The 14394-nt window shown below is 40.2% G+C and overlaps 1 pseudogene; it reads left to right on the top strand.

The window, feature by feature from the left end:
• The first annotated feature begins 447 nt into the window (after positions 1 to 447).
• On the top strand, positions 448 to 9907 carry LOC148008095 (uncharacterized; annotated as a pseudogene).
• The last annotated feature ends 4487 nt before the right edge of the window (positions 9908 to 14394 follow it).

Raw genomic sequence — 14394 nt, 5'->3', positions numbered from 1 at the left:
ATCTATTGGTTTACGAGATCTAGAAGCTATCCAACAAATGCTTAACCAAATGAAGGATGTACTATTGGAATTTAGATTGCTTTAGCCAATGGCTGATATGTTTTGGGAGCATTTGGGTAGTGCTTATCTTGCCCTTGGCCAGGATGAAGATTCCTTGATTTGCTACCAGAGAAGCATTGAGATACAAGAGCCTGTGTTAGTGTATTGCCACTCTTGGATTGCATTGAGGATTTCAAACTTTATATGGATGAGCTGAAAGCCCTCCAGAAAATGGTGGAGGATATAATTAGGGGAGTGCTCAATTGGGAGAAGGTTGCTTTTCTGGAGAAAGGGGAGCGCAGTGTATCGAGGGAGTGAAAGAAAAAGCAACGGACGGAAAAAACGGTGGAGGAGAGTGTGTGAGATGGGCAATCCAGGAGCAGGTGGAAGGGCTGGTCAAGCTTGTTGATGAGAGATGCACGCGAGGCCTATTCAAAGCTCTGGAGCTCCATTCCTGAGTTCAAAGGCCAATTTCTTATACCCCTGCTTGCGAATAAGAAAATCGAGGCCCAAGTTGATATAACAGAAGGGTTGCAGAAGCATGTCACCATCTTATACTGCCCAGATTGCAGCAGTTACCTCCAACCGCCTCGAACATGAATTAAGACACAATTGGAATCAAAGGAGTTGCTCACATTCTGTATTAAACGACTGAAGAATCTGAACAAAGTAAGGCTTGTTGACGCTGGGTTTATATGGACAGAGCCGCACTCTAAGAGACTGAATGTCAAGTTAAAGATTCAAAAAAAGAAGTGATGAATGATGCTATATTGGAACAAGGGTATGTTGTTGAGTATGTTGTGGAAGATCATATGTGTGATAGCTGCTCTAGATCTGCAGCAAATCTAGACCAATGGGTTGCTGCAGTGCAAGTGAGACAGAAGGTTGACCACAAGAGAACATTCTTCTACCTTGAGCAAGTTATTCTGAAGCACAACTCAGCAGCTCTGTGCCGCAAGTGCACTGGATGGCATTGTCAATCTGTGGTGGAAGATTCAAGGAAAAGGGATTGACCTCTCGTTGCTGAGCTTAATTGATTGACTTTCCTTGGGACAAAGGAGATGGCCAGAAGACATGGCATGGGACCCAACAGGAGATTGTCTGTTTGCTTGCTACTCTGTAGATGGAAATGATAGCCAAGTTGCCATAATTGGATCTTCTAGGAAGAAAAAGGAACAGTTTTTGGAAGCCATAATCTCATGTGAAAGGTATATTGTACAGTATTGTCTTTATACCGTGGTATGAGAACACCTTTTTTTTAGCCCTTGGACTCACTGTGACAGCATCATTCCGACGTTGTGAGGAAACAGCCATAACCTTTCCCAAAGCCACATACAAGCCTCTAACAACAATAGCTACCTCACCATCATTTCATGATTCAAGGTATCTATAGAAACATCTATAATCATATTCTTGAAAGTAGTTTGGAGTTGGATCTTTTCGTTGGAGGTGCTCTTGTTGACATGTATGCTAGATGTGGGTGCCTAGAGAATGGACAGGTTGTCCTACATAACGTGATCTCGCTTGATTGATCTTCTATCCTGAAATTAGTCAAGGTCCTCTGTGGTCGCGACTTTGCTTTCAAAAACCCTTTGACATCTTTGGTGAATCTAATGTGAAAGCGTCACATTTGAATTTCAGGATGGGAGATACTTCAGCATCAATTTTAGTCTCTTCTACGATTCTTGCTTTGTCCTCTACTTCAGCTCCATCATTGACTGCTCTTTCAAGTACTTCAACAGATGATTTAAAGCAGATTTTGCAGAATATGTCTATGTATATGCAGCTTCAAAATCAGCAGACACAATTGTATATGCAGCAGCAGCACAGTTGCATCAACAACAGTTGTCTCAGCAAAGGCAACTATATTCGGAGCAAGAGAATGCAATTAGCGTGACTAAGGCGATTGAAGCAGTTAAGAATGAAAAGAAGCTATTTGATGGCCGTAATGTATCGACTTATTTGAAGATGTATGAGATCAAGATGGGATTTTTTGAAGTACCAACAGGACTTATGAGTAAATATTTTCTTCGCCTTGTCGCACCCGTGTTGAGGGTAAAAGTGACTGATCTTTTCCTTCAAAATTCGCATTGGCAAGATTTTAAGAAGTCCCTAAAAGAGGAGTATTTTCTTGACTTTGGGATGGCTACACGATGATCATTCCGAGAATGGGTCTATATGCCAAACAAAGGTCTAGCTGCTTTAGAATTGATATGAGAATTTGAAGAGAGGTATAGTCAGCTTGATGCTATTAAACAAAGAGCATTGGATGTTGAGAAAGTTGAGCTTTTCTTGCAAGCTGCAGATCCTGCTCTTCAGGAAGAATTAGGAGAGCTTCTTGAGGATCACATGAAGCCTATGGGTCTTAAAACAGATTGGCAAGATGCCTAGGATGCGGTCTCGACTTTGACCAAGAGGCGGATTTGGAAGACCCACCTACAGAATGGATCCATGACACCGACGCCATCTTCTACTCCTATGCCTGCTTCTATCCCTGTCATTTCTTCTCTTCCTGAGCCAGTTTCTTAGCCTATGCCAGTGCCTATTGTTTCTAATCCTCCTGTTCCTCCTGTTCCAAGAACGATGTGAGCTCCTTCTGCTCCAAAACCATCCGCTCTGTCGGTTCCTTCCTCTCTTGATGACATAATCAAAGGCATAACGGATTTGACACTGGAGTCAGTTAAAGCAGAATTGGTGGGAAAATTGAAAGAGCAGTTTGCTTCGACTGTGCCTACTATTCCTTCTAGTGCTCCTACTGCACCTAGAAGTGCTCCTAGTGCACCTAGGAGAGATCGAAGATGTATTTGGTGTGATAGTACAGACAATCAGCATTGCAAGGATTGTGAATGTTTTCAAGATGCAAGGAGGAAGAATTTGGTATTTTGGGGACAAGATGGCAAGATCTGGTTGACTGAAACAGGAGCTCCGCTTGCTACCAATTTTGGGAAAGGCGGAATGAAGAAATTAGTAGATGATATGGCTGCGCATACTTCTTATGTGGCAGCTAGAGGAGATGCTTCTGCATATGGAGTCCAGATTGAGAAAGGTTCAGAGAGTTAGTCAGCATTATGGACTTATGCTATGGAGACGGCAAACAAGGGGAAAATTCAGCAGACTTTTTTGACTAGTGCAAGTTCTAGCATCAGATCTGAGACAGGTTGGGACTCGCCTGTTGACAGGTACACTATTTATGCCTACTTGGCTAAGTCTCAGGGAGCAGATGTACTTGTTGAGGAGAAGCGTAAGAGGGATGAAGAGAATCCAAATGCAGCTAAAAAGACTAGAGGGGATGAGTTTGTTACTCCACCTACTGCACGACCGTCTTTGAGACCAGGGCCAGAACGATAGATGGAAGATGCTCAAAAGAAAGAAAAGAGGCAAGAGCCTAGAGAGAGAAAGCAGCCAGGGTTTAGATTGATGTCCAATATTGAGACATCTACAGACATGAAGAAAATCTTTAATGATAAGATACTTGGCAGTGAGGTGACTTTTACTATTTCTGAGGTTTTGGGCATCTCGAAAAGAGAGTTTCAAGATTACTTCCAAGAAGTCCTAAAGAGGAAAAGACATGCATTGCCTACTACTGATGCATAGGGAGTTTTGATTGGGGAGTTGGATGAGGATGAGGATGAGGTTATGGTTGAGAATGCTTCTGTTTGTCACAGACAGAGAAGAGGGTTCACCCTATGCATTATGCTGAAACTGATGAGCCTATCTTGGTACTGCGTAGTCATTTTTTGCGAAGTCATTGGGCTAGGGCAACTACACAAAAAATGGTAAAAATTGGAGAGAAACATGTGCCTTATGTTGCTTTGGTGGATCATGGTTCAAAGATTAATCTCATAGTTAGTGGAGTTTATGAAAGTAATAGATGGCCTATGGATGCAGAGCATGGGTGGCGTATGAGAGCCACCAACAACACTACAGGTGATTTGTATGCTACCTATCCCAATGTCAAGATTTCTATTGGAGATGTAGAGGAGGATTTCCATTTCTTTGTGCAGGATTCATGCTCTTACCCCATAATTCTTGGACAGCCATTCATCAAAGAGATGCGCATGGAAATGAAAGTAATGGATGATGGATCTGCTTATGCATGGATTTGCAGTAAAGATGATATGAGAGCAGTCCAGTTTATGACTGTGTGTGTAAACCATGCAAGAAACAGAGATACTCTTTGAGATGCACCTTTGCCCAATGTGAGGGATTTGGGTTTTCATTAGGTACTGCTGTCCCGCGAGATGACGGTGGTACAGAGCAGAGGAGATTGGAGTTCTCACCTCCTGGCAGCAGTGTTTTCTCCTCCAATTTTGTTGGAATTTCACCAAACAGTTTGATGATTTATTAGAAGACTTCTAAGTTGCCTAGAGCTGCCAGGCAGTACATATGCAAGAATGAGAAAAATTTGAAAAATTCAGGTATTTTAGAGGATGATGAGCATATAGATGGGATGTATGATAGTATGGTTTGTGCAGATACGATGAGGACATAGATGGAAAATATGCTGAAAACTGATATGCAGAGTTGTCACAGTAATGTATCAGTGCAGTCCCTGGACATGTTTCATGAAATTTCAGATTTTGTGTCACAGATAGAGTCAGAGGTTGAGGTGACTCAGCAAAAAGTGTTGAGTGCTGAAGAAATTCAGCAAACAAAGTTTTCGACTGATTATGATCAGCCTACAGAGACACAGAGGGCTGAAAACTTTCAGCCAACAGAGTTTATTACTGAAATATTTCAGCATCCAGAGTTTAGGGTTGTTCCTATGCAGTCCATAGAGCAGAGGGCTAAGGATAGTGCAGAATTGCTGATTTACAGCATGATTTGAGTAATGCAGAGGATCATAATGAATCTAGGGTTGACACGAAATACAAGACTGTGGATAAGAAGGTGAAGCCGGTAGCTGGACCGCTTCCACCTGATAGTGATCAGCAAATAGAGAGGGCTGCCAAACAACCAATTTTGAGAAATCCAGAGCATATAGGCCATAAATTTTCCGCAGAGACTCTTGCTGAATTAAAAATTGGAAATGGTGATTTCTTGCTACCCTCAGAGAAGAAATGCTTTTAGGATATGCTTGAGTGACATGGAAGGGGGTTTGCTTTTTTCTCGCATGAGATTGGATGTGTGAATCCAGATATTGTTGCCCCTATGGTGATCTTTACTATTCCTCATATTCCATGGAACCTCCGACCTATTCCAGTGCCTAAGGTACACCTGCCAAAGTTAGTTGATTTGTTGAATGAGAAAATCAGGATGGGAATCCTAGAGCCATCATCTGCACCATACTCAAATAAGTGGTTTACGGTTCCAAAGAAGAATGGTACTCTCCGATTTATACAGGACATGCAGCCACACTGAACAGAGTTACTATTAGGAATGTTGGTATAGGTCCAGTTGTGGATGAGTTTGCAGAAGCATTTGCTGGACGTGCCATCTATTCTTTAGGTGACTTGTATTCAGGATATGATCAGTTTCAACTAGCTTTGGAAAGCAGGGACATAACCACTATGAGAACTCCTATTGGGCTTGTCAGGATGTGTACCTTGCCTCAAGGTGCCACTAATTCTGTTGCGCATATGATGAATGCCATGCATAAGGTCCTTCGTGAGTACATGCCTCAACTTACCATGCCTTTCTTGGATGATGTGCCCATTAAGGGGTGTGCAAAAGAAGAGAAAAATGAGAGTCTAAATGAGCAGGGATGCAGATACTTTGTGGCTGATCATATTGTAGCTTGTGAAAAGATTTTGGCCAAGTTAGAAGAAGTGAACTTGACACTATCAGGGCAAAAATCTATTTTTGGAGTAAATGAGGTTGTTATTGTTGAACATATGTGTGGGTATTATGGCAGGAAACCTTCACCTGAGAAGGTGAATGCTATAAGCAAGATTACGAAGTATTGTTCTACCACTTCAGAGGTACGGAGATTCATTGGAGCCTGTATGTTTTACATGATTTGGATACCCCATTTTGCACACATAGCACATTGTTTATATTAGCTGCTTCGAAAGGGGCAGAAATTTTATTGGGATGAGAGCCACACTAGAGCCATGAGGAAATTGAAGAAGTTATTGCAGATTGCTCCTACTCTCAAGAAAGCGGATTATAATTGCGGAAGGCCTACTGTATTGACAGTTGACACTAGTCCAATTGGCATAGGTTTGGGCTATGGGTCAAGATGATGCAGATGGAAACAGGTATGCTATTCGGTTTGGGGCGAAAGTCCTAAACGAGAGACAGAGGAGATATCTGCAAATCAAGAGGGAATTACTAGGAATTGTTATGGCTGTCAAATGTGACAAGGAGTACTTTATTGGAGCCCCAGTTTTGGTAGAGACAGATTGATTGCCATTGATAGGTATGATTACGAGTTGCTCTACTCCGGATATAGCTATGCTGAGATGGATTGCATACATCAAGTCATTAAATCCAAAATTTAAACACATAGCAGGGAAGGATAATCCAGTGGCGAATATACTATCTAGAGCCAGATATGATGATGAGGAGACACTACTTGCAGAAGAGGATGATGCAAAAATTTCAGCCACTATGGTTGATCATGTTTGCCATGTCTATGATATTGTGGCTTTCATAGAAAAACTCTATGTTGGAGATTGGTTTTGCAGATTGGCAAGTACCTTAGTACATTAAGCAAAAGAGATGAATGGACAAATGAAGAGTTCAAGAAGATCAGAAGAAAAGCCCATGGTTATTTCCTCAAGGACGGATTTCTTTGGAAGCACTCGAAGAAAAGAGGTGGATTACCCTTGCTGATTGTCTACGATAAAGAGACCCAGTTACAGGTGATGAGAGAGTTTCATGAGAGTCCTTGGGCTGGTCATAGAGGAGTGTGGGCTACTTATGAGAAAATCAAGGAGAAATATTGGTGGAAAGGCATGTACAGAGATGTTTCTCGCTTTATAGTGACTTGCAGAGACTGCTAGATGTATTCCGTAGTGTGTCAGCTTCATCCGACCTATCTGCTATGCATTCATTATAAGTGGGTAGTTGACTTGGTTACTATGCCTATGGGTCTATGGCAGATGAGATATATTGTTTTGGTTAGAGAGGATCTTACCAATCATGTTGAGGGCAGACCTTTGAGAATGAAGGCCACTAGTGTAGTATGTAAGTTCTTATTCGAATAAATTTTCTACAGGTATGGTTGTGTGGGTAAGATCACTGCAGATCGCGGTGAATTGGATGCAGATGAAGCTAGGGATTTTTTCTCTCAACTAGGAATCAAGTTGGCTCTAACTACAACATACAATCCAGAGGAAAATGGGAAGAGTGAAAGAGGGCATCTGCCGATAGTGAAAGCATTAGCCAAAGCATGCAGAGGATGGATTGGAGAATGGCCGAGACTTCTACCATTTGCTCTGTGGGCTGATTGTACGACTCATAGTGTTAACATAGGATATATGCCTGCAGATTTGATGTATGGTCAGAAACCGGTTATGCCGACTGAGACTTGTGCTTTGACTTGGTCAGTTTTACCTTGGCAGGAGGATTTGACGAGAGAGGAGCTCTTAGCTCTTCGGATCTAGCAGTTGGAGAGAAGACCAGAGGATATTCAGCTAGCTATTGACAGGTTGAAGGTTGCTAGACTTAGAAATAAGGGCAGGTTTGATATCAGGCCTCGCTTGCGGCCTAGAGCAATAGAAGAGGGAGACTGGGTATTAGTCTTTGATAGCAGCCTTGAAAATTAGCATATTGCACTTCGAAAGATGGTGAAAAGATGGTTTGGGTCGTACATAGTCAGGCATGTCTTTGACAATGCAACATATGAGCTGACAGAATTGGATGGGACAGTGCTTAGAGTGCCCATTACAGGGAAAAGAATCAAGATTTTCAAGAAAAGAGATGATGAGGATTATGCATTGGAAGAATTTGCAAGAGAAGAGCAACGAGAAGAAACTTCAGTAGAAGAGATAGAAGAAATGACAGATAATCTTGTTGATATACCGGAAATACACAATGAAGAGATTGATCTATTCATGGATCTTGATGATAATGATCATGGGTAGTTGGCCCATCCGGAGGATGCACAGGATCAGAGGGGGTGGATGTTGTACTACTGCGCATCCGAGGTGTGGAATCCACCAAAAAGTTGTGTGTGTGACATTTGTTACTTTGTACATACTTAGTCGTTGTGTTTGCATTTTGTTCTGCATAGGCAGTATAGTGGAGAGGGGGTTGGAGCAAGAGGAACTTATCTGTAATGCTCTAGTTGGCATGTATGCCAAGTATGAAAACCTACCAGATGCTGATGCTTGCAGAAATATTCATCTAGATATGTTTATTGAGAATACCACAATCTCTATGTACAACAAGTGTGGAAGCATTATGGAAGCAGAAAATTTGTTTCACGGGCTAGTTGAGTGCAACATCGTTCTTTGGAATTCATTGTTGTATGTTTACTTAGAGCAGGATTTGGAAGAAACCTTGTTTCAAGCTTACAAGAAAATGCATGAGGAAGGTATTAGTCCAGATCATCAGACATTCTCCATTGCCCTTCAAGCTTGTGATGCACTAATACAGAGTGAAAGAACTTTGGCAGTTGTAAACAGTTGTCAAGCTGATATGATGCCTTTGGACATTGGTAGAGCATTACATGCTGACGCACAAAAGTGCAATTTTCTTTCAGATATGTTTCTCTCCACATGCAGATTTTAATCAGACAAGTACGATTCTGAATGAGTTGAGACTGCCTAACATTATTCTAGTTCATGGGGAGGAGACATTGAGAAGGCTATGGTTCTTGTAAAGGCAAATTATGAGGCCTTGATGGCCCAATTAGAGCAAGGTTCAAAAGGGTTGGAACAAGCTGCAATGCTCGATGTTTTGATTCAATTATCTATTGTTTTACGAGATCCAGAAGCTATCCAACAAATGCTTGACCAAATCAAGGATGTACTATTGGAATTTGGACTGCTTCAGCCAATGGCTGATATGTTTTGGGAGCATTTGGGTAGTGCTTATCTTGTCCTTGGCCAGGATGAAGATTCCTTGATTTGCTACCAGAGAAGCATTGAGATACAAGAGACTGTGTTAGCGTATTGCCACTCTTGGATTGCATTGAGGATTTCAAACTTTATATGGATGAGCTGAAAGCCCTCCAGAAAATGGTGGAGGATATAAATAAGGGAGTGCTCAATTGGGAGAAGGCTACTTTTCTGGAAAAAGGGGAGCGCAGTGTATCAAAGGAGTGGAAGAAAAAGCAACGGACGGAAAAAACGGTGGAGGAGAGTGTGTGAGACGAGCAATCCAGGAGCAGGTGGAAGGGCTGGTCAAGCTTGTTGATGAGAGATGCACGCGAGGCCTATTCAAAGCTCTGGAGCTCCATTCCTGAGTTCAAAGGCCGATTTCTTATACCCCTGCTTGCGAATAAGCAAATCGAGGCCCGAGTTGATATAGAAGAAGGGTTGTAGAAGCATGTCACCATCTTATACTGCCCAGATTGCAACAGTTACCTCCAACCGCCTCGAACATGAATTAAGGCACAATTGGAATCAAAGGAGTTGCTCACATTCTGTATTAAACGACTGAAGAATCTGAACAAAGTAAGGCTTGTTGACACTGGGTTTATATGGACAGAGCCGCACTCTAAGAGACTGAATGTCAAGTTAAAGATTCAAAAAAAGAAGTGATGAATGATGCTATATTGGAACAAGGGTATGTTGTTGAGTATGTTGTGGAAGATCATATGTGTGATAGCTGCTCTAGATCTGCAGCAAATCCAGACCAATGGGTTGCTGCAGTGCAAGTGAGACAGAAGATTGACCACAAGAGAACATTCTTCTACCTTGAGCAAGTTATTCTGAAGCACAACTCAGCAGCTCTGTGCCGCAAGTGCACTGGATGATTATTGATCAAGATTGGTCTTCTTGGTCCATGTCTTTTATGTTTGTTTGTCAATCATGGTCATGTTATGAGTCTATTGTCATTTGTATTTGGTTTTCAATCAATCTCAGGTTTCATGGTGTGCTTGATCTTTTATTTTCTTTTGTGTGTTTAACTAAGGGATTTCAAGGTGTATGAATGTGTATTTGTATATCATGAACCTACTAGTCGTACATGTGTATAGGTCATATTGAATTTTTTTTCATAGGATGTTGATTTTTTGGGGATTGGTCTAGTGTAGTTCTATTGATCTAGATTCTTCCCTAATTTCCTCTCAGTGGTGGTCTCTGTGTTGTTTTTGCATGAACTTTCCTTCTTGTTTTTTGGTTTGTGTGTGTGTGTGGTATAACTTGTGTAGTCTAAATAGCATCCCCACTAATAGTGATTCAACATGTCCCACTACCAATTCATGATTATTCCTTGTTGCTAGATATTGACTATATTCATCGAGTTGGTCTTCCTCCTTTTATTGCCCTCACGTTCTTGTTTATGGATGCTAAACTATATTATTCATTCCTCGAATCCTATAAAAGTATTCAGGATCGGTGTATGGTCATAGCTTCTATTTATCTTCTGCCAATATCAATGAGGCTATGTTTTTACCCCTTGCTACTTCTACTGTTCCTAGTGGCAACCATCTATTATCAAGTAAAGATATTGTTGCTCTTCTTCAAAAGGATACTTCTATCCCATTAGTGCCCAACAAATTCATTACGAGTTCAGGGGCATTAGTTGCTAGTATCTCTTTGTAAAATATTACACGGCGCAGCGAACAGAATCTGAGAAAGAGATAGAGAGTACACAACAGATAAGAGGAGAATCAGTAAATTCTTTAACTCCAAACAACTGATACAAAGATGGCTCTGTCCACCCGTGCGCTTCCACAAGCTTAGATGGCGATCTAGACAGAAGATAGGTGAAGAGCTTAAGGCTAGCTGGAACAACAACTCTGACTGGGTGAAAGATGAGTGAGTGATGGCTGCGAAGGGGTTTAGCTTTTATAGCCTGCGAAGGTCGTTAGGTCGACCTACCATATGAGCCTCCACTAGTCGGCCAGGGAATATTCCCTTTACCATCGGGCCGGGGGCGCTGCCCCCGGACCCCCGCCAGGGGGGCCGCTGGCCCCCCTGGGACCCCCCCAGCCAGGGGCCGCTTCCGCGGCCCCCGGACCCCACAATAGGGGCCCCTTTTAACTCCCTTACCACGCAACTCAATGCAATGTGCCTCGAGTTGCTACCAGCTTAACCACTCCATCTAACCCAAAGATTAGACCCACAACATTCACCTTTTTACCATCCGGTCACATAGACCTCATCTTATATACAAGTCAGGACTCAACCAATGTCCGGGCTCACATTTGGCTTCTCCTCATAATGGGGGCCTTACAACTTTGAGCACCATGCATCATTGGTAGCACCTAATGAGGGTGGGGCATTGATCATATCTAACACTCTTCTCCTATATGGAAGCAGTTATATCAATTCTTACAAGATCACTTTATGTCTAGCAAGCTTGTGCCAAAATACTTATGCAATGAGCTTTTTACTACATTCGTCAGATCCTTGAGGGTATCAACTTTAATTGGGCATAATTCCTTTGACAAACATGGATCAACATTTCCAACGAGTTCAAAAAGGCTAGTTTAGTAATGTTTCTTATGGGGCTTTTCTCTTGAAGTTGATTACCCTTAAGTCTCCCCTAGGTGGTATTCTTATTCTTGATTTTGATGATACTCGTATGCAACCTCCACCTTCAATTCCTTCCCCTTCTCCAATGTCAAAAAATTCTGATGAGGAAGATGAAATTCATACGAGGATGATCCATAGGAAACGTTCTTATCTATAGACTTCTTCTTGTTCTATTCTTGATCCTAATCCTTCTTCTATACAAGTTCATATGCTTGTTGTTTCTACTAGCTCCCTTCCTGCATTTCTTTCCTATACCAACCTGCTTGTAGCACAAAGGGAAGGGTAACTTTACTCAATTGACTAGTCAATTGAGACACTCTAAGTGATTTTCACAAAGACATGATCAAAGCTATAGATCCATTGCATGCCCATAAAAAAGGTATTACTCTGATAATAGATAAGTTAGCTACTGTCAAAGATATTCAAGCCTCCTTGACACAAAAGTGTGATTCTACCCTATCTGATATGGTTGTTTTAGCTACTATGATGCGTACTTGTGAGGATAAGTTGTAGCATTCCTATGAAGCTATTATTGCAAAACAAAAGATAATTGAGGAGTTATAACATAAAGTAACTAAACTTCCCCTTGCTCCTTTAGTCTCTTCTGTTCAATCTTCTACAAAAGAGCTCGAAATCCTAAAGCAGCAAGCCAAATAAAGTGATATCCTTTCTATTAAGGTGGGCCATCTTTAGCAACATATTAATTATCTGCATGATGATTTTCTTCATTTTGATGATCTCGTATCGCCTCCCTCTACCTTTTGGATTAAATATCAACATCAAAAGTTTTCCATATATATGTCTCTTAGAACTATTGACTTGGAAGTACCAGAAAATGGGTGGCATAACCTTTGGTCTACTTATTTACTTAAATTAGTTTTTGGTCATTCTATTGATTATCTAGTTTCCCACGAGGCACAATTATTGTCATTTATATATATCATAGGAGACTTGTAGATTCCTAATGAAGAGGTTATCAATATTTATAGAGGGGATGCTATTCTACAAGCACCATTTATGTTCACTTTGTGGAACTTAGCATTTCAAATGGGTTATAGACATATGTTGAGAAGACTTTATGGTGTAAAAGTTATGCTTGGCATCCACCTTTAGAGGAGGGTGTAATGGTTCACTATCAATGGCATAGTATATTTTTTATATTTGATATCTAACCTTTGTGCTCACAAGTATTTTCTTACATTGCAAAAAATCCTTTATTTATTGATATCTTCTTTCAAGCCTTTAACTATCAATCTTCCATTTACACCTAACTGATCTTAGATCTCATTTCTTATCAGAAGATGTCTCAATGACTTCTTGTTTATATCTCGCTTCTTAACACTAATCTTGATTCTATTCCTATGAGCATTATCTCATCATTGGTTATAACAAGTTAGAGTGATTGGTTATTTAAAGCTTTTATTATTCTTTTTCTAAGGTCGCAAGTAAGGATAGTGGGGATATGTTGAGAACTAAAACAATTGGGATTTTTGTTGATTTTTGTTGTTTTTTGGGTACTGAATGATTTATTTTTTGATAGAATTGATGAAAATGAATTGTGTTTGAGATATTTTTGAGTGTATTGATATGGGTTGAATATGTTTGATTAGCTCATGATGCTTTTTGAATGATTTGTGATATGCTTATGTGGTTTATATTATCATTGTTTGGTTCTAATATGCTTGTTTTGTCTTTATTTTGGTCTATTTTCTTTTTGTTAGCGAGATTGAGATTGGGAATTGTTGGGTTTGAGTGTGGTTGAGTATGTATTGAATGGTTGATTATGGTTTGGATTGGTTTTGGTTTGAGCTATATAGTTTTTATGCTTTTTGTTGATGGTTTGTTAAGCTTTTATATATCTTCTATTTGTTTTTGTGAGTGTTATGTAGAATGAATTTTTAGTTTGAAAAAGTTTTCCAATTATGAAATTTCTCAAAATATTTTAAATGATTAAAGATGTAGCTGATGAAGACTTAAAGTGAAGATTGAAGTGAGAATGACACTAATGAGTTCTGAAAGGTCACTGTATTGTCTCTAATGCCTCTTCCCAATACACATGCCACTTGAGAGGTGTATTCACAACCAAGAGAGGACTATTGAGTATTATTCTATTGTATTGGATGAGGATTATGATGTATTAGTGAATAGAGCATTGGTGAGAGAGAGATTGAGTAAAAGATAGCCATTTTCTATGGAAAAACATTGTATCTGTAAGAATTTGTGAGATATTGAAGGAACAAACTATGAATTATGAATAATGAAGCTTATGTGGCCATTTTCATTCAATTTTGAGCATTCATTTGTGTTTATTTGATTTGTGGTTGGTGGATATAAGTATTTATTGTGATAAATTTGTGGGAGATCCATTCTATAATGCTACATAGAGAATTTATATTTGCAGTGTTCTTTTTCTTCTTATGGTTTCTTGAAAGTATAAAGTAACAAGCTTGTTGGTAACATAAGATATATTTTCTTGCAGTATTTGCCCCATTTCTTTGGTGTTATCTAGAGAGCTCAATCTAGTGCTGATATTTTCTTAATGGTTTGGAGGTACAAATGCATTACGCAATGTGGGGACCAAACAACATTCCTCATCTTTTGCATTACATATGAGATTCCTCAAATTCCTCAAGTAGAATCCCAACATTAGACTGAGATAAATGTGAGCAAGAAATGTGCTTCTATTACTCAATTTCTTAAGACAAGTAGTCATTGGTTGATTTCCACTCTGGGAAATTTTCACTGCATTAGAAGCTATGGT

The sequence above is a fragment of the Lygodium microphyllum genome, unplaced genomic scaffold, assembly GCF_053477565.2.
Source record: "Lygodium microphyllum isolate KBCC unplaced genomic scaffold, Lygodium_microphyllum_v1.1.10 scaffold_396, whole genome shotgun sequence".
Taxonomy (NCBI): domain Eukaryota; kingdom Viridiplantae; phylum Streptophyta; class Polypodiopsida; order Schizaeales; family Lygodiaceae; genus Lygodium; species Lygodium microphyllum.
The sequence above is the reverse complement of the archived record's forward strand: the minus strand, read 5'-3'. Positions and strand labels throughout refer to the sequence as shown.